This window comes from Schistosoma mansoni, chromosome 7, assembly GCF_000237925.1.
Source record: "Schistosoma mansoni strain Puerto Rico chromosome 7, complete genome".
In the NCBI taxonomy this organism is placed as follows: Eukaryota; Metazoa; Platyhelminthes; class Trematoda; order Strigeidida; family Schistosomatidae; genus Schistosoma; species Schistosoma mansoni.
Genome location: NC_031501.1, coordinates 2,844,177 through 2,861,003, shown reverse-complemented (window position 1 = coordinate 2,861,003; position 16,827 = coordinate 2,844,177). Strand labels below are relative to the sequence as shown.

Here is a 16,827-nt window from a genome sequence, read left to right as displayed (position 1 = left end):
CATTCACTAGCTACGTTGTTTATTACTGACTATTTGAAATAAATTAACATTGGAATGAATACGATGTATATTTATTTCCAAGAAGTAATCGTAGAATTTCAATGAGAAACTGTGACCAATGGGATCTAATTGTGTCGGATGTTAGTCAGTTATCCACCAAAAACGATGGGAAATAATCTTGTAATACCATGGTAAGATTAAGGTTAGAAAAATACACTATTGTATTCTAGATTAGTGGTCTGGCGATTAATCATTCGCATACGAGACCTGGTGTTTTGAGCTCGATACTCAATGTGGAGGTTGAAAGTGATTAATGTGTAGTGCCGTGCTTCAATAATAGTTCACTTCGATAACCGTTATTATACCAATCTTAACGGTGCATATTATCAGAAGGCAAAGGGAAGCGGCAACTACATTTTTATTGATGAATGATTCAGACCAGAAAGCTGTGGGCACATGAGCAAGTGTAAGCGAGCGAAGCAAAGATGATGCATAGTGGAGATGGCTGGGAAGCCAACTCGCTATGAGCAAGCACTACTCAATATTTATAATCAGACAAAAATGAATGACAGACATATGATGAATAGGATACGAAGGGTACACACATATAAGCTCATATAAAAAGTAGTCAAGGTTATTAAGCGAATAATGAACAAGATCAAAATATGACTCAATGTATAGGTGAATTGGCTTGGCCAGTAGCTAGAATAAAGTATATGGGCTTAACATATAAACAGATACTACAAATGCCTAGACGAAACAGCTGTTCAGTGTTTCATGATTCATAACATCCAATAATCTCCTTAAACCTATATAATGCAAATTTTTCAAATACTTAAAACATTGATAAGAGTGAGTACTTGATAGTCGTTGGATTTTTTTTTCATTATTCATAACTTTCCATCGTCATGCTCATTCATAACATTTTACATCTCCTTTCAATCAATAATAACCGTAGACGACCTATGAAGTAGAAAACTTCTAAGTTAAAGAATAGGAGTATACTTTATTTTGTTCAGTCGTAGAAAATGTAAATAGTATTATTTTCATATGAAATATAACGTCATTTTCAATTTGTAAACTAAACATTATCGTTATTAGAAGGGGGTATTGTGGAGATTTTATTAATTTTATATAGTTGAGATCATGAGTCAATTGACACTAAAACACCATGGAAAACCTGGAATCACTGAACGGCACTTTTGTTCTATTGTGGGACTCCTCAGCAGTGCGCATCCACGATCCCGTCTCGCGAGATTCGAACCTGGGACCTAACAATCTCGTGCGCGAGGCGGAATCATGGATGCTCACTGCTGAGAAGTCCTACAATAGGACGAAACGGCCGTCCAGTGTTCCAGGTTTTCCATGGTGGTCTAGCTTCAATTGACTCATGGTTTCAACTATATGAATAATATCGTCTTTGAAATTTTCAATTCACGATCTATACACATGTTAATAGTCGAATAGTTTAGCTGTTTATAATAGAAATGATAAATATTCCTACTGAACGCTTGAATCGGTTTTCGAAGCTCTTCTCTTAACTTCAGGCTAAATCTACACGACAATGTGAATACGAGAGTAGGGGCACGAAATGTGGAAAAAACGCTTTACTCCAAGGTTAGTTTATGTCCAGAAAATTGAGGTTATTTATAGCATTTCAGAAGGATCTCGGTGTCTGGAAGGTTCTGGAACCCTAATTAACATAGTAGCAGCATAGGTAATCATTCAATTAGAAGGATGGCACGTGGCTCTTTACTTTGTAGATGTTTCTGAGATACTTTATTGGATGCTGATTGAATAAAATGTTCCCCAGAGTTTTTAGGACCCCTCTGGGCATTTTTTAAGGTATTTCCTTGGTATTTCCAATAAAAAAATAATCTGACATCTTCATAGTTGAAATCATGAGTCAATTGAAGCTAGACCATCCAGGGAAAACCGGAAGGCACTGAACGGCCGTTTCGTCTTATCATGGGTCTCCTCAGCAGTGCGCATCCACGATCCCGCCTCATGAGATTCGAACCCAGGACCTAACAGTCTCGCCCCAGAGCACTTGACCGATAAACCACTGAGCCGACATCCAACGGTGTTATTGTCTAACTTCAACCAATCCACTGCTGCACTGCTGAGGAGTCCCATAATGAGACGAAACGGTCGTCCAGTGCTTCCAGGTTTTCCATAGGGGTCTAACTTCAATTGACTCATGATTTCAACTATGAAAATACCAAATTCTCCACAAAACCTCTTCTGATCTATGATCTGATATCATCATATATACTTATAAATATGCTTTTATTTACTAATGGTAATCGTTTAATGTATATATTTTTTTCCTATAGAATCCTTCTCAGAAGTACTACTTATCAATGGTAGACATGCTTGTAATCATGCTGTAAATTGGATTCATATGAATGCATACTTAATTATAAGTATTCAATGTTTCAATCTGTTATTAATAAAATGAATTATTTTTTAAAAAAAAGAGAATGTTAATTTCTATTTATTCATTTCTTATAACCCTACTACTTACTACTTACAATACTACTAATTGTTTTCATTTCATATAATCCTACTACTTACTACTTACAATACTACTAATTATTTTGTATTTCGTATGACATTTGTTTATTAACGTTGATTAGTTGATTAGTAAGTAGTATCGTGAAGTTCAAGTAAATTTTTTTCTACTACTTTATTGACTATGAGCTTTTGTATGTTCGAATCATTGTACTAAACTTTTTCTACGGTTATTTTTGTTGTCAAGGTTTATTCAACAATCTGTGTTTGTAAATTTTTACGTATTTATGAATTTGAATGCGAAATATTACATAACTCTGTATAGGATTTTTGTATTTGTGATCAATATTCTTGTGTGTGCGTGTGTGAATATGTTGGAACTAAACGTTTACATAAATTGATTCGTAACTATCTCTAAGCAAACTTTTAATTTGTCCTTAATGTAATAGGTAACCAAAAAACGTGATATGAGATAAGCAAAGATGGATAGTGGCTAGCAGTGGAATCTAGGATGCGCGTTTCGTCCTATTTGGGACTCGTCAACTGGACGTGCCTGCATCCCACAGTTGATGTTCACTATGGGACTGGAACCTACTACCTTTCGCTCCAAACGCCATCGCGTTATTCACTTAGTTACTGAGTCCTGATAGCCACTTGCTTGTGCAATGGGGTGAAGTTTAAATTCACTTAGTATTGTTTGTTTGAATCTTCCCATTGATGTTTAGGACTGCAACTGGTCAGTCTTTAATTGGGATAAGTGAACATCAACTCTGAGATGCAGCTACATCTAGCTGACGAGCCCTAAAATGGAAGAAACGCGTGCCCTGGATTCCACTGCTAACCACTATCCATCTTTGCTTACAATGCTTGTGAATTAAGACAATATCGAGGCAATACGCACAGTATGCACATATGCCAATAAGAGACTGACCAGTTGCAGTCCTAAACATCAATGAGAGGATCCAAACAAACAATACTAAGTGAATTGAGATAGTTTAAGTACTTCACTTTTTCCAATCAATATCTCACCATCATTCATACATTAAGATAATAGTAATATTAGTAGTAGTTTTATGTATTCATTATTTGATATTTAATCATAGGGAAAGGATTCTCAACACAAAATGTGCAGAATTAACACAAAATGCCTCCATTTCAGAAGTACTTACCTTATGAATAGAAATTGATCTATTTAATACTCAAAGTGGATACTAATTTCCTCGGCCACTTGCTAGGTTCCTCAAATACTCCTATGCTTGAGCTTTGAGTAGGAGGAAGTGGTGTCATGTAAAAGACTAGTTTTATTTCAAGGTTAACTTACATGCAGAAAAAACGAGCTTACTCATACATTTCTGTTATAGCCTTAGGTTTGTAGAAGCTTCTGGAAATATACTTAATTTATGAACAAAATAATTAATCAAATTGTATCAGGCTTTAGTTTCTCGGTATATTTCTTGTAGGTTTCTCCTTGATTCTAGTAGGAAGAGATGTTTTCAGTCTTTTTATGGCTCTATTGAGGGATTCTTCGGGAATCGATAGTCATCGCTTCTTGAAATGACAGAGGAGGAAGAAAGTATACTTCTTGAGTTTCTTAGGCATTAAATAGGTGATAGATTGTAAACTTTGTATGGAAGAGGGTAAGTACATGAGCTTCGGATGTATATTCGGTTAACAAAAACCAGTTGGTATCAGAAATACATTTCAGCTCCTTCTTTTATCAAAAGTCATCGACTGAATGTATGTATCAACACTACGTTGTTGACGCTCAACTTAAAGCAGTTTGTGTCATTAGCCATACTTCAAAATGTTTTGCTCAATGATTAGTTACTGATGAAGAAGTTGGATGGCTAGCTTAGTGATCACTCTAATTCTGAACATTGATTGTGTGAAAATAGAATTTAATAGGGCAATGTGAGTTATATTGTAGAAGTTATCCATCATGTAGTGTGTGCATATTGACTTGAATTCGGCCAGAGTAGAAAGAGCGAGAAACCTTACAAACTTCTCCTAAATCCATACGTCAAATTCTTCTAATTAATTCAAAAAGACTTTGATAACTTTTTTATAAAACAAAGCGTAGGCTGAATTTGACCAAAGTATTCAATTTAATATCAGAAGGGGTTTGAATCTCGTCAGGCGAGGTCGTGGATGCACATTGCTAAGGTGTCCTACAGTAGGACGAAACAGCCGTCCAGTGCTTACACGTTTTCTTTGGTGGTCTAGCTTCAGTAGACTCACGCTTTCAACTATGCAATTCGAACAAAATTCAAGAGCCAGGTTTAAATTTCGTTAATACTGTCTGCTTTGATTTCTAATAATTTATTTGTGTTTAATTACTAAAAGAAACCTACTATAATGCCAATAATGTAATCCGACATTATAGTCTGATCAAGATTTTGTAAGCAAAGATGGATAGTGGCTAGCAGTGGAATCCAGGATGCGCGTTTCGTCCTATTTGGGCCTCGTCGGCTTGATGTGTCTGCATCTCAGAGTTGATGTTCACTCTGTGACTCCAACTCACTACCTTTCGCTTCAAACGCCATCACCTTATCCACTCAGATAATGAGTCCTGATAGCCACATGCTTGCGCAAGTGAACATCACTTGTGAGATGGAGGTACATCCAGCTGACGAGTCCGAAATAGGACGAAACGCGCGTCAAACTGGATTCCACTGCTAGCCACTATCTATCTTTGCTAATAATACTTGTGAATTAAGGCTATGTCGAGGCAATACGCACAGTATACACATGTGCCAATTAGAGACTGATCAATTGCAGTCCTAAACATCAAAGGGAAGATTCAAACAAACAATACTAAATGAACCTACCAGTCTCGAGCCGGAGCCCTTAACCGATTGACCACTGAGCTGGCATCCAACGGTGTTAATGTCTAACTTCAACTGATCCATGAATTTGAGCAACCATTCACCAATTGTCTTCAGTGAGTTCCTATCTCACAACGGACGTGGTTTTAAACTCCACTGGTCACTGCTTCTCACGGCCGTCCAGTGTTTCCAGGTTTTCCATGGTGGTCTAGCTTCAATTGACTCACGCTTTCAACTATGATAAATACTAAATCTCCACAAAACCCTTTCTGATAATTAATACTAAATGAATTTGATCAAAATTTTTTTGCCCATTTTAACAACCAGTAACTTTGATGATCATCATCACCATCCTATATCCTTAAAACTCTACTTTTTCATATTATCAGAGCTATTCAGCATCATTGTTATTTCGAACTGTTATTTTTACTGTAAATTTTCAGTCAAACAATAAAAACCAATGAATTGCAACTCAGTGGTCTGAAAGTTAGGCGCTTACCATGGATCCTTAAGGTTCTAAGTTCAATCCCTGGTGATATTGAGATACAGCGATGTCACTAAGGTATCCTATACAATGAAAAAACAATTGTCCAATTCTTCTTAGTTTTCTTTGATCGTTTAACTAACTTTTGTCCATGATGTTAACTATGAAATTAAAAAGAAAAGAGCCCACTCAATCCTTTATAGTAAAAAAGTGCTCAAGTGTCAAGTGCTCTGGCGCGAGACTAGTAGGTCCTGGGTTCGAATCTCGCGAGGCGGGATCGTGGATGAGCACTGCCACTGAGGAGTCCCACAATATGACGAAACGGCCATCCAGCGCTTCCAGATTTTCCACGATGGTCTAGTTTCAATTGAATCATGATTCCAACTATATATATATAAAGATAAATTGTCAACAACTTTTGATCATTTCATATCTAATCTGTTTTAATGCAATATTATTGATTGTGTTTCTTTTTCTTCAATGGTTAACCATTATGTGAAATTCGTTTGAAAGGAAAAGAATTTTTGCAGGTTCTTCTTTTTCTTTTTTCCTTTTTTCTCTTCGCATCTCATTTTAATCAACAGTAAACAAATTTGCTTATTTTTCTTTGTTATTTCTTCTTCTTCTTCTTCTTCTTCTTCAACAACAACAACAACAAGAAAAGACCATTTGAAGTGGAAATATTGTTATTCAGCTGAAATTGATGTATGTTCCTGTTTAAACTATGTAGGTATGTTTTTAAGTATTCTTATTATTTTATAAAACACTTGTGAATATTATCCAAGCTATAAATGATGAATTGTGATTATCATAGTTGAAAGCATGAGTCAATTGAAGCTAGACCACCATGGAAAATTTAAAAGCACTGGACGGACGATTCGTCCTGTTACGGGACTCCTCAGCAGTGCGAATCCACGACGCCACACTTGCGGGATTCGAACCTAGGACCTACTATCTTCGCGCCTGAGCACTTAACTGATAGATCACTGAGCCGGCACCCAACAGTGTTAATGTCCAACTTCATCCAATTCCATGATTAGCAGTACGCTTCGTGCTGTTTGAGACGCATAAGTTGAATATACCTATATTCCGGTTATGATGTTCATATTAAGATTTTAATCGAGTGTCTTTCGCTTCATGCAATAATTTGTTATCCACTGAATTATTGAGCTCATCCAGTTACTAATTTTTTCAACCGGTATAACGTTTATGTTACTGTTATTATTATTAGTTCAGCTGCTCCTGTGGAGATAGCTACATCAGGCGTACTACTAGGCAACTTAACCAACGAATAAGTGAACATCTACCAGCATGGTTTGGGAAGGACCAGATAAAAACAATACTCAGTTCTATCTTGGCATATCTAATTGATAATGGTCATATTATTAGAATAGGTTTGACTTATCTTGACAAATCAAACCTTTATTAATAACGACTTCATTTAAGTTAGTTTTTGCCGGGTAACATAAAGTTGATAGAAGGATCATATATTTGAACCTCAATCGACCAACGTAGATTTGTACAAATGATTTGTATCTCCAAGCTTTATACTGTAACCATAAGAGAAGATGAACTAATTTGATTGGCGATTAGCAGAAATCTTTGAGACTTGAATTTCTTGTTAGTTTGCACAGATGGTTTATTAGGCTTTTGAAGTCACTTTATTTAGTATCATAATCTGAGATTATTTATAGTCTTCCTCATTTTACCGCATAGAGTTGTTATGTATCTTTATGAAGAATATCAATTATCAACTGTTGTCATAATAATTTAATTTGTAACTCATTACTTTTAGTGATGTTGAATTCCTTGGGTTAGATGATTTAATTAGGGTTACTTTCACTATCATTCTGGATAACATGTTCAGAGTTTACTTCAAGCATAATAGAGCTTTCTAGTTATTCCACAAATTATATACTAGTTCGTTATGATGAACTCCGCCTGTAGCTTTTCTAGAGTTACTGCCGTTCCAAGCCCGGGTAAAGGAGGAGGGTTGGGCATGGGGTTAGAGACCCCATGCCGTAGAAAACGAACTCGTTAAAAAAAAACATTAACCAGAAAAAATCTTCAATATGAACATCGAGACAGTCCTACTATAAGGAGCTGAAATGTGGAGAACTACTACATCCATCGTCAAGAAGGTACAAGGAAATCACCAAGCTGCATCACAAGGCAGGTGCTAACTTGGAATCCGGTAGAGAAGCGGAGAGGAGGAAGGCCAAAGAACACATTAAACTGGGAGATTGAAGCAGATATGAAAAGGATGAATGCTAACTGGAAAGAACTGGAAAGGATTGCCCAGGACAGGGTTGGATGGAGAATACTGGTGAGTGGCCTATGTTCCTCCACGAGGGGTAACAGGAGTAAGTAAGTACGTCATTATGATGACCTTGTTTGTGGTTACTCGCATTCGTAGATTTTGTCAGCTTCATTCAGCTTTGCAATCATGTTGATTATCTTTGTTGATTGACCTCTTGGTTTGTGACTGATTAATCTCTTCCGTATGAGTTGATAGATTAAGTATATATCAGTGTGTTAATTGCTCTGCTGACCGCTTAAATATCTGAATACCACGCTTCTAGAGTTCCTTCAACCCAAAAATTTACATTTCTTCAATTGAATTCGCGTCTATAATTGTCTGCACGAAATGATGCTTGTGGCAATGTATTATGTTACATTATTAATAATTTATGTTGCTTTATTCGTAGGTAATCTTTCTCGCGATTCGGCGCCATTTACTCTGCAAATGATGTTAGATTTATGTTTCTTCTCTGTCATGTCTTTTGGTCTGTATAAAATGGAATGCTATAAATGTGTTGGTTTGTGATTGGAGTTTATTCCATTTATTTATATATTCATAACAGTTTCTGAGATAGAACGACCTATTTCTTGATTGCTAAGGTTGATTTTTCGATGGCATATTGACTGACCAGAGACGTTTCGATAAACTTATTGGGTTATACATTCTTACATACAATGTATTGGAGATGAGTTTCTTCAATGTTTTTGTTTAGTCAGAGTACTAGAGTGGTTTTTGAATCTTCTCAATTGTGTCGGACACAACTTCTTTTGTGTGGTATTGAGTTTTAACCCATGTAATGTATTATTTGATCCTTGTGGTTTATGTTCTTGAAGTTCCTGTACTTGTTCAGTTGGGTAAAAAAAACTTAAGACTGAGATTTTGTTTTTGACTTCTCTTGTAAATGTGACATAATTGAAAATGTCTTTAATCAGTTTATGAGTATTTCTAGACTGTTCTCTTATCAGGATGGTGGATTTATCACCAACATAGAATATCTAAACCGTTGGTTTGAATAATCGTAGAGGCTACCATGTACCAAACTTTGGATTAATGAAACTTTCTACAGCAAGTTAGTGATCAGTAAAATTGAAGTTGATATAAAGTGGTAGTCATATTCCATCTATTCTATATCAAGGTAATCCATACAGGAAGCCTATATGATAACCAAGACTGATCAAATTTCAGTCAAAATATCAACAACAGAATAATCCGGAAACGATTTCAAATTGAAATAAATTTGAAGCTAGTACATACCTGTCAACATAACCAGAACAAATAAAGAAAACGATAAAAACAAGTAAGAAAAAATAGTAGTACTAGTGACAGGGAAGGCTATAGTTACTACCTTGATACGATGGATAAACTCATGTACCACAGTAGTGTTATAACCTTGAATATTGATTCGTGAATTAGAAAAGCATTGTGGATTACCCAGTACAGGAAAAATACATAGATTGATATCACCTAAAGATTACATTCACCCTTCAAATAAAAAGCACAGTGATGCCTTTAACCAATTACACGCATTTCATTAGTCAATACATATAATACATAAAACATGTTATGTATGCTGCTCACTAGTGACTAGATTCGTGGGGGAATTCTTGGAGTTCAAGTGAGAAGCCGTGACCAGTGGAGATAATCCATGTCAGGTAGAGACAGGTTTCTACCTCAGTACAGTGGAAGATGGTCACGCAATTTCGTAGATAGGTTGAAAATAGACATTAGCAGACATTAACAACACCAGCTCAATGGTCTGAAGGTTAAGCGCTTTGCACAAGACTGACAGGTCCTGGGTTTGGATCTCGCGAAATGGGATCGTGGATGTGTACTTATGAGGAGTCCCGCAATATGACGAAACGGCCGTCCAGTGCTTCCAGGTTTTCAATGATGGTCTAGCATGAACCTGTTCATGATCTCAAGCAAACATATAATAATCTCCACAACCGTATACTGAAGAAAAGATGATGATTAATGGATGAAATATGACGATTCGAAGTGCGACTGACTGTAAAATGCTCCAATAGGACCAAATTATTGACTAAAATTCGACCTAATTTATCTGATATGAGAATACAAGACTATCACCCAATAGAATAAGTTTTACAATCTCAGCAAATAATATGCTTATATTGCTCCTTATTAATAGAAAAGTAAACAAAATAAAGTGTTATAGGGGGGGGGTTTGAAAGAATCAGTTTAGCAAATCCCTTAAACTCCAGTGAATTAAGAGCTTGGTCATTCAAATCATCCTTGAAAAGAAAACAAAACAAATATCTTATCTACAACGTAATCAACTTCATGAACTCATTTAACATAATCTACATTGACCTAATTTCAAAAATATTTACAAAAGCTTTTCACATCATTTGTTTCAACATTACTTCCTTATCCCTACCACCACTCATTGAGAAGAAGCATAGGCTGCTCACCGGAATTCTACATTCAACTCTGTTCAGAACAATTCTTTCTAGTTGTTTCGGATTGATATTGTTCCTTTTCATATCTGCTTCAAATTACCGACTCAGTGTGTTCTTTGGCTTTTCTCTTTTTCGTTTCCCTTTAGAATTCCAAATTTGGGACTACATTATGATGTAGTTTGATGATTTTCATAATGTAGGTCCCATCCACTTCCATAGTTAGGGGCGGCAAAACCAAAACGTGGCATCAGAGCTTGAAGTTACTAACTTCTAGTCTAAGCCATGTTGGTAGATGAAGACTACTTGGTTGAGGTCCGCGCGACTATCGTAATCAATGGTTGGAGACTCTAGGTGACATGGCTCAGAATCGATCACAACGACGTAGGTGTATACACTCTCTGTCTTCCTTTAAACCTTGAGATTAAAATAGCTTCATATCTGTCTTCCTTTCTGTATTATATCCTTATATACAACCTTTCTTTTATATATTAACACCACTAAATTAACTACTATGAATTAGGTGTTCATCTTGTTGTGCTAATGGGGTTTGGCAACTTGGACCTATGCATATGTGTGTCTGGTCCTACGTTGTAGCTGACTGACTGACTGACTGACTGACTGACTGACTGATCCACTTCCAACGTCTTTTCCTCATTTCTTCTTTAGTTGGAAGTTGGCTTGTTCTCTCCCACAGTAGTAAACTGTTACTGATGGTAGCCGGTCAACGAATATTCGAGTATCGCACGTAGACAATTGTTCATAAATACTTGTAAATTTCCGATGCTATATAGTAGTAGTACTACGTATTTCAGCTTCGTACAATAAAACTGTCTCAAAGTTCCTATTGAAGATTCTCACTTTGATATTGGTTGACAAACAGTTATTTTGAATTGCATATTTTCTTCAATTGTATGAATGTTACTCTTACTGTACCAATTCTCATTTCAATATTCAATACATTAAAATACTCTCACTATAATTTATTATTGTATTCAATACTTATCTATCACAATTGTATTATTCATTTATTTACTGAAATCTCCACAAAACCCCTTCTGATTATAATCATATGCTCACTAGTGACTGACTTCAAGAGATATTTCCTGGAGTGAGAAGCAGTGACAAGTGGAGTTCAAACCACGTCTGTTGCAAGATATCAACTCACTGAAGACAAGTGGTGAACAGTTGCGCAACTTCGTGGATTGATTGAAGTTAGACATTAACACCATCGGATGCCGGCTCAGTGGTCTAGTAGGTTAAACGCTCTGGTGCGAGGCTGATAGGTCCTGGGTTCGAATCTCATCAGGTGTAATCGTAGATGCGCACTGCTGAGGAGTCCCACAATAGGAAGAAACGACTGTCAGTGATTTCAGGTTTTCCATGGTGATCTAGCTTCAATTGACTTATGATTTCAACTATGAAAATTTATTTATTTCTTAACAAGAAGAAACTTAACATTTTTCAAGTTATCAATATTGTATATTAACTGCTATTTGTTTAAATGTAGGTAAAGTGACAACAATAAAAGAGGGTAGAGTACAAATTAAATTAACCAATTTGTTTGTTTATCCTAGCAAGATTGTTAAGGTGTGTTTGTTTTGTTTCTTGTTTGTTTTGTTTGTTTGAGGGAAACCAATGAACTGAGATGTAAACCGCATAATTTTATAAATGAGTAAATAAGTAAATAAAAACTAAATAGAAGGATGCATGAATGAATGAGGGAATAAACAATTTGCATAGTTGATAGCACGAGTCAATTGCATCTAGGTCACCAGGGAAAACCTGGAAGCACTGAACGGCCGTTTCGTCCTATTTTAGGACTCCTCAGCGGCAGTGCGCATCCACGATCCCACCTCCCAAGATTCGAACCCAGAACCTACCAGTCTTGCGCCAGAGCACTTAACCGATAGACACTGAGCTGACTCTGATGCGAAACTGGTAGGCCCTGTGTTCGAATCTCTCGAGGCGAAGTCGTGGATGCGCACTGCTGAGGAGTCCCATAATAGGACGAAACGGCCGTCCAGTGATTCCAGGTTTTCCTTGGTGGTCTAGCTTCAATTGACTCATGCTTTCAACTATGCAAATACTAAATCTTCACCAAAAACCCCTTATGAATAAACAATTGTTTATTTTATCTTATCATTTAAATATTGTTTACAAATATACATTTTTGTAATAATAATAGTAATGATAATTACCAACTTGGGAATTTCAAGGAAAACAATAATAATAATAATAATAATAATAATGGTAATAATTGTTATTACCATTTCTTCAGTAAAAATAATGATTCAGTTAATAAACAGTTGGTATGAAACCTTGAATGTTTATTTGATTTTATTTCCTGAACGATCCTGACGATAAATATTGAATAATCGCCAGTTAGAAGTTAGCAGTCGACGAGACTATAATTTATGGACGAGCCAATCAGAGGTGTTTGAGGGATTTCAAGATCATGGCGCCAATTTCAGTACCTGATGCTCATGTACTATCGGTTTGAAGAGAATTTTAGAGAAAACTTGACAATTAAGCGGCTACAACAAGTGAAATTACTAAGAAGTTACTGTATTTGTAATTACGGGTATTAAATGACTTGTAGACCTTGTGCAGACTACCGTGATGTTGTCTTTCTATGTAATGTATGTTGAAGGAAGACGTTTGCTAGAATAGGAACCTTTTTCGCTTGATTCAGATTGAGACTGAGGCATATTATAATAATTACCGCCAACTGTATAATAAAAGCACCAGTAACATTGGCTGCAATAATCGCAGATGTTACAGGAGCTTCGGGTGTACAGTGGTATGATTATTGTAGGGAAACAACCATAATAAAAATGATAAACTTACACAACCGGACTACACACAAACAGTATTGAAGCTATGTAGTCAAGGCTGAGAGGGTTTTTATGACTTTATCATGACTCCAGAGACCAACCGTTATGGAGTCATATGGATGAGTTCCTCTATCTTATGCACTACGGTTTTAGAACCTTTGAACCTTTTTCTAACCTTGACAAGTTTTTGAACCATATAAAAGAAGTGTATCCACTTTAATTGTTTGGTTTTGTATAATATATTTTCACTTTATTCTGACTGTTTACAGATTGGCTAACATTTCTCAAGGTCACTTAAGATTCGTTCAAAGGTCATCCATAAATTATATTCTCGCCTAGCAGTCCAGTCAATTGACATCTGAATAATGTACATTCTTTTCAATATACATTGTCAGCCACCACAATGTCTCTGATTAGTCTCTTTTGTAATTTGTATAGTGAAATATCGTAAACTTTACACAAACGCACCTCAATAGAGTATGAGACTAATAGATATAATGATGTATTAGAACAAACAAAATGACAGATAACTTGTTGAAGTATCGAGATAACAGGAACAGGTAGCCCAGGTATTCAAGCATGCCACCTTAAGAGCGAAAAACATTATTATTGTGATTTTTATTATCTAATCTGTAAAGTAAGGAAAAGGGTTAGGCATGGGGTTAGCGACCCCATCCCATAGAAAAATAACTTGCTAAATAATACTAACCAGAAAAAAGTATTCTAGCCATTTAAACTTTACCCTGAGAGCTAGAAATTCTTCATTTAGAAGAATTATGACGTCTCATTTTGGCTTCATCTTGCACAAATGTTATTTTCTATTTTATGATGTGATGCGGTCTCTTTGGCTTGTATATAAAATGAGTATGTTTGAAATAAATAATTCACATAGTGTAAGCTGTTATTGGTGTTCTGAACTCAACTGGAAGGGCTAGTCTGAAAAACGATCAATAAGGACGCTAAACTGCTCATACCGGTCAATACTTCATTAGTTTGGCTTAATTCTAAGATTGTATAAGTCGTACTCTGGTTAACGAGCAAATGACGTGATAAATAGCCAGGCTTAAAGTCACAACGTATATCTTATGTGAGATAAAATGATCATTTATATAGAGTTAACATGTGATAATGAAATTTCATTGATATGATGATGGGATTTCCGAATGAAATAATTACATAATTGTAATCTGTTGTTGTTGCTGCTGTTGCTGATGATGACGGTTGCCAAGAGTGTAAGGTTAATTGTAATTTTGAGATAATGATATCATTCTCATACGAATCCAATAGTGAACTAATAAAGATTCACTATCACGATCATCAATGATGATGATAGTAATGATAATACGAACTATTCTTAGTTTAACTGATATAATCCATTCATTTTCAGTATATAAAATGCATTAGAATAATAGAAACTAAATGTAAGATATAGGTTTCGTCCTATTAAGAGTTTCGTCAGTTGATGATGTACTTTGCCTCAGATTTGATGTTCATACTGATATGGATGCAACATCTATTGTTTTAAACATTAAACTACATAAGTAAAGATGGATAGTGGCTAGCAGTGGAATCCAGGACGCGCGTTTCGTCCTATTTAAGACTCATCAGCTGGATGTACCTGCATCTCAGAGTTGATGTTCACTCTGGGATTCGAACCCAGTACCTTTATCTCCAAACGCCATCGCGTTATCCACTCGGCCACTCAGTCCTCATAGCCAATTGCTCGTGCAATGGGGTAAAGTTTAAATTCACTTAGTATTGTTTGTTTAAACTACATAAATTGCTTATACAGTTTAATAAAGAACATGTTAGCTGATGATACAATAAGTTTGGAATTAGTGTTTTTGTGTGAAAATTAACACTAAGATGAAGAAGTGACGACATAATGAGTATAGAACACCAAGGAAAACATATTAGCTTAACTTCATAGTTAATTGTTATATGAACATAATCAGTTTATAATCACCTTGTACATGAAACATAGATTAGTAGGATGTTTTTACCAGTTACTAAGAATGTAAGAGGATTTTTAACATAGTTACATCAAAATATTGGAATCTTTGTGAAAGATGTCATTTTGAAACAATTTATAAAACATAAGAAAAGATGTATAGTGGCTAGCAGTGGAATCCAGGACACGCGTTTCGTTCTATTTGGGACTCGTCAGCTGGATGTACCTGTATCTCAGAGGTGATGTTCACTCTGAGTCTGGAACCCAGTACCGTTCGCTTCACACGTCAAGTTCGTATGTGAGTCAAGAGGTCCTGGCTTAGATTCACGAATGTGAGGTTGTGAATACGCACCTCTGTGGAATCCCATAATAGAATGAAATGGCTATCCAACAGTTCTAGTTTTTCAATGGTAGTCTAACTTTGATCGGTTCATAATTTTAATCAAACCACTTGTTTTCATGGGAAAAATAATAACATAGCAGAGCCTGTGACGTTTTACGCTCTAATAGTAGTATAACGTTAAGGTAAACGTATTATTGCACTCATTGACCAACTAACTGATTGAAGTTAGAAATGCGCACAAATTGATATCGGTTCAATGGTTTAGAGCTTAAGCTCCGGTCGTGAAACCTTAATGTTCTGCGTTCTATCTTTGGTGAAATGGTGGGTGCATACTACATAGAAGTCCCATACTAGGAAAGTGTTTCCTGGTTTTAACTAGTCCTTAAGCTAAGATCAATTCGTGATTCAAACCATTAAACTTCAACAATTTCCGAAAGCCTCTGTACTGGCTTGTACTATGTCAAGCCCACATGTGTTATTCGAGCATCTCGACAGACTAATTTATTCATTCTTTTCAAACCACATTTCGACCTTGTCAATTATTCGCTTATTAACCGTGACTGCTTTTATATGACCGAATACATGTTGGTTGCTTGCCCTATTCATTATATGTCTGTAATGTATTTTTGTCTGAATATGGCTATTGAGTCACGCCTAATCAAAAGGGGTTGGTACACTCACCTCCACTGCATGTCATTTCGTTTCGCTTTTCTCTCTTCTCTTCGCTTTGTTTCCATGATTGTTTCTTCAGATCAATGAATGCGCTAAACATAAATATTCAAAATTTATTTACATATTTGACTTATTTTTATTGTGTTATTCACTAACGCGATTTAGGTCAATAATTATAACCGGATTGGCGGCGTTTATATTTCGATAACAATAACCACATGAAATCGCTGGAGTCAGATATAGGCCCATCAAAGTGGTTAGCTCGATATGAAAATGCGAAGCAATTTCCGACGATATGATCTGACTGGAGTCAGATATCGGGTCGCTAAACTTCATCAATTACCGAAAATATGTTATAAATTACAGTTATACATAGTTTTTTAAATAATTTCCATAGATTATTACTTTGACTGATGCAACTTTTAAATCACTATTTTTATTAAAATAATCGAGATCATGAGTCAATTGAAGCCAGACCACCA

At 35.8% G+C, this 16,827-nt stretch overlaps 1 non-coding gene across 1 annotated transcript; it reads right to left on the bottom strand.

The window, feature by feature from the left end:
* Positions 1 to 15,014: 15,014 nt before the first annotated feature.
* Smp_tRNA_00832_Pseudo_TTG.1.1 lies at positions 15,015 to 15,086 on the bottom strand. The gene has a single exon. It is a non-coding gene (tRNA).
* Positions 15,087 to 16,827: the final 1,741 nt, after the last annotated feature.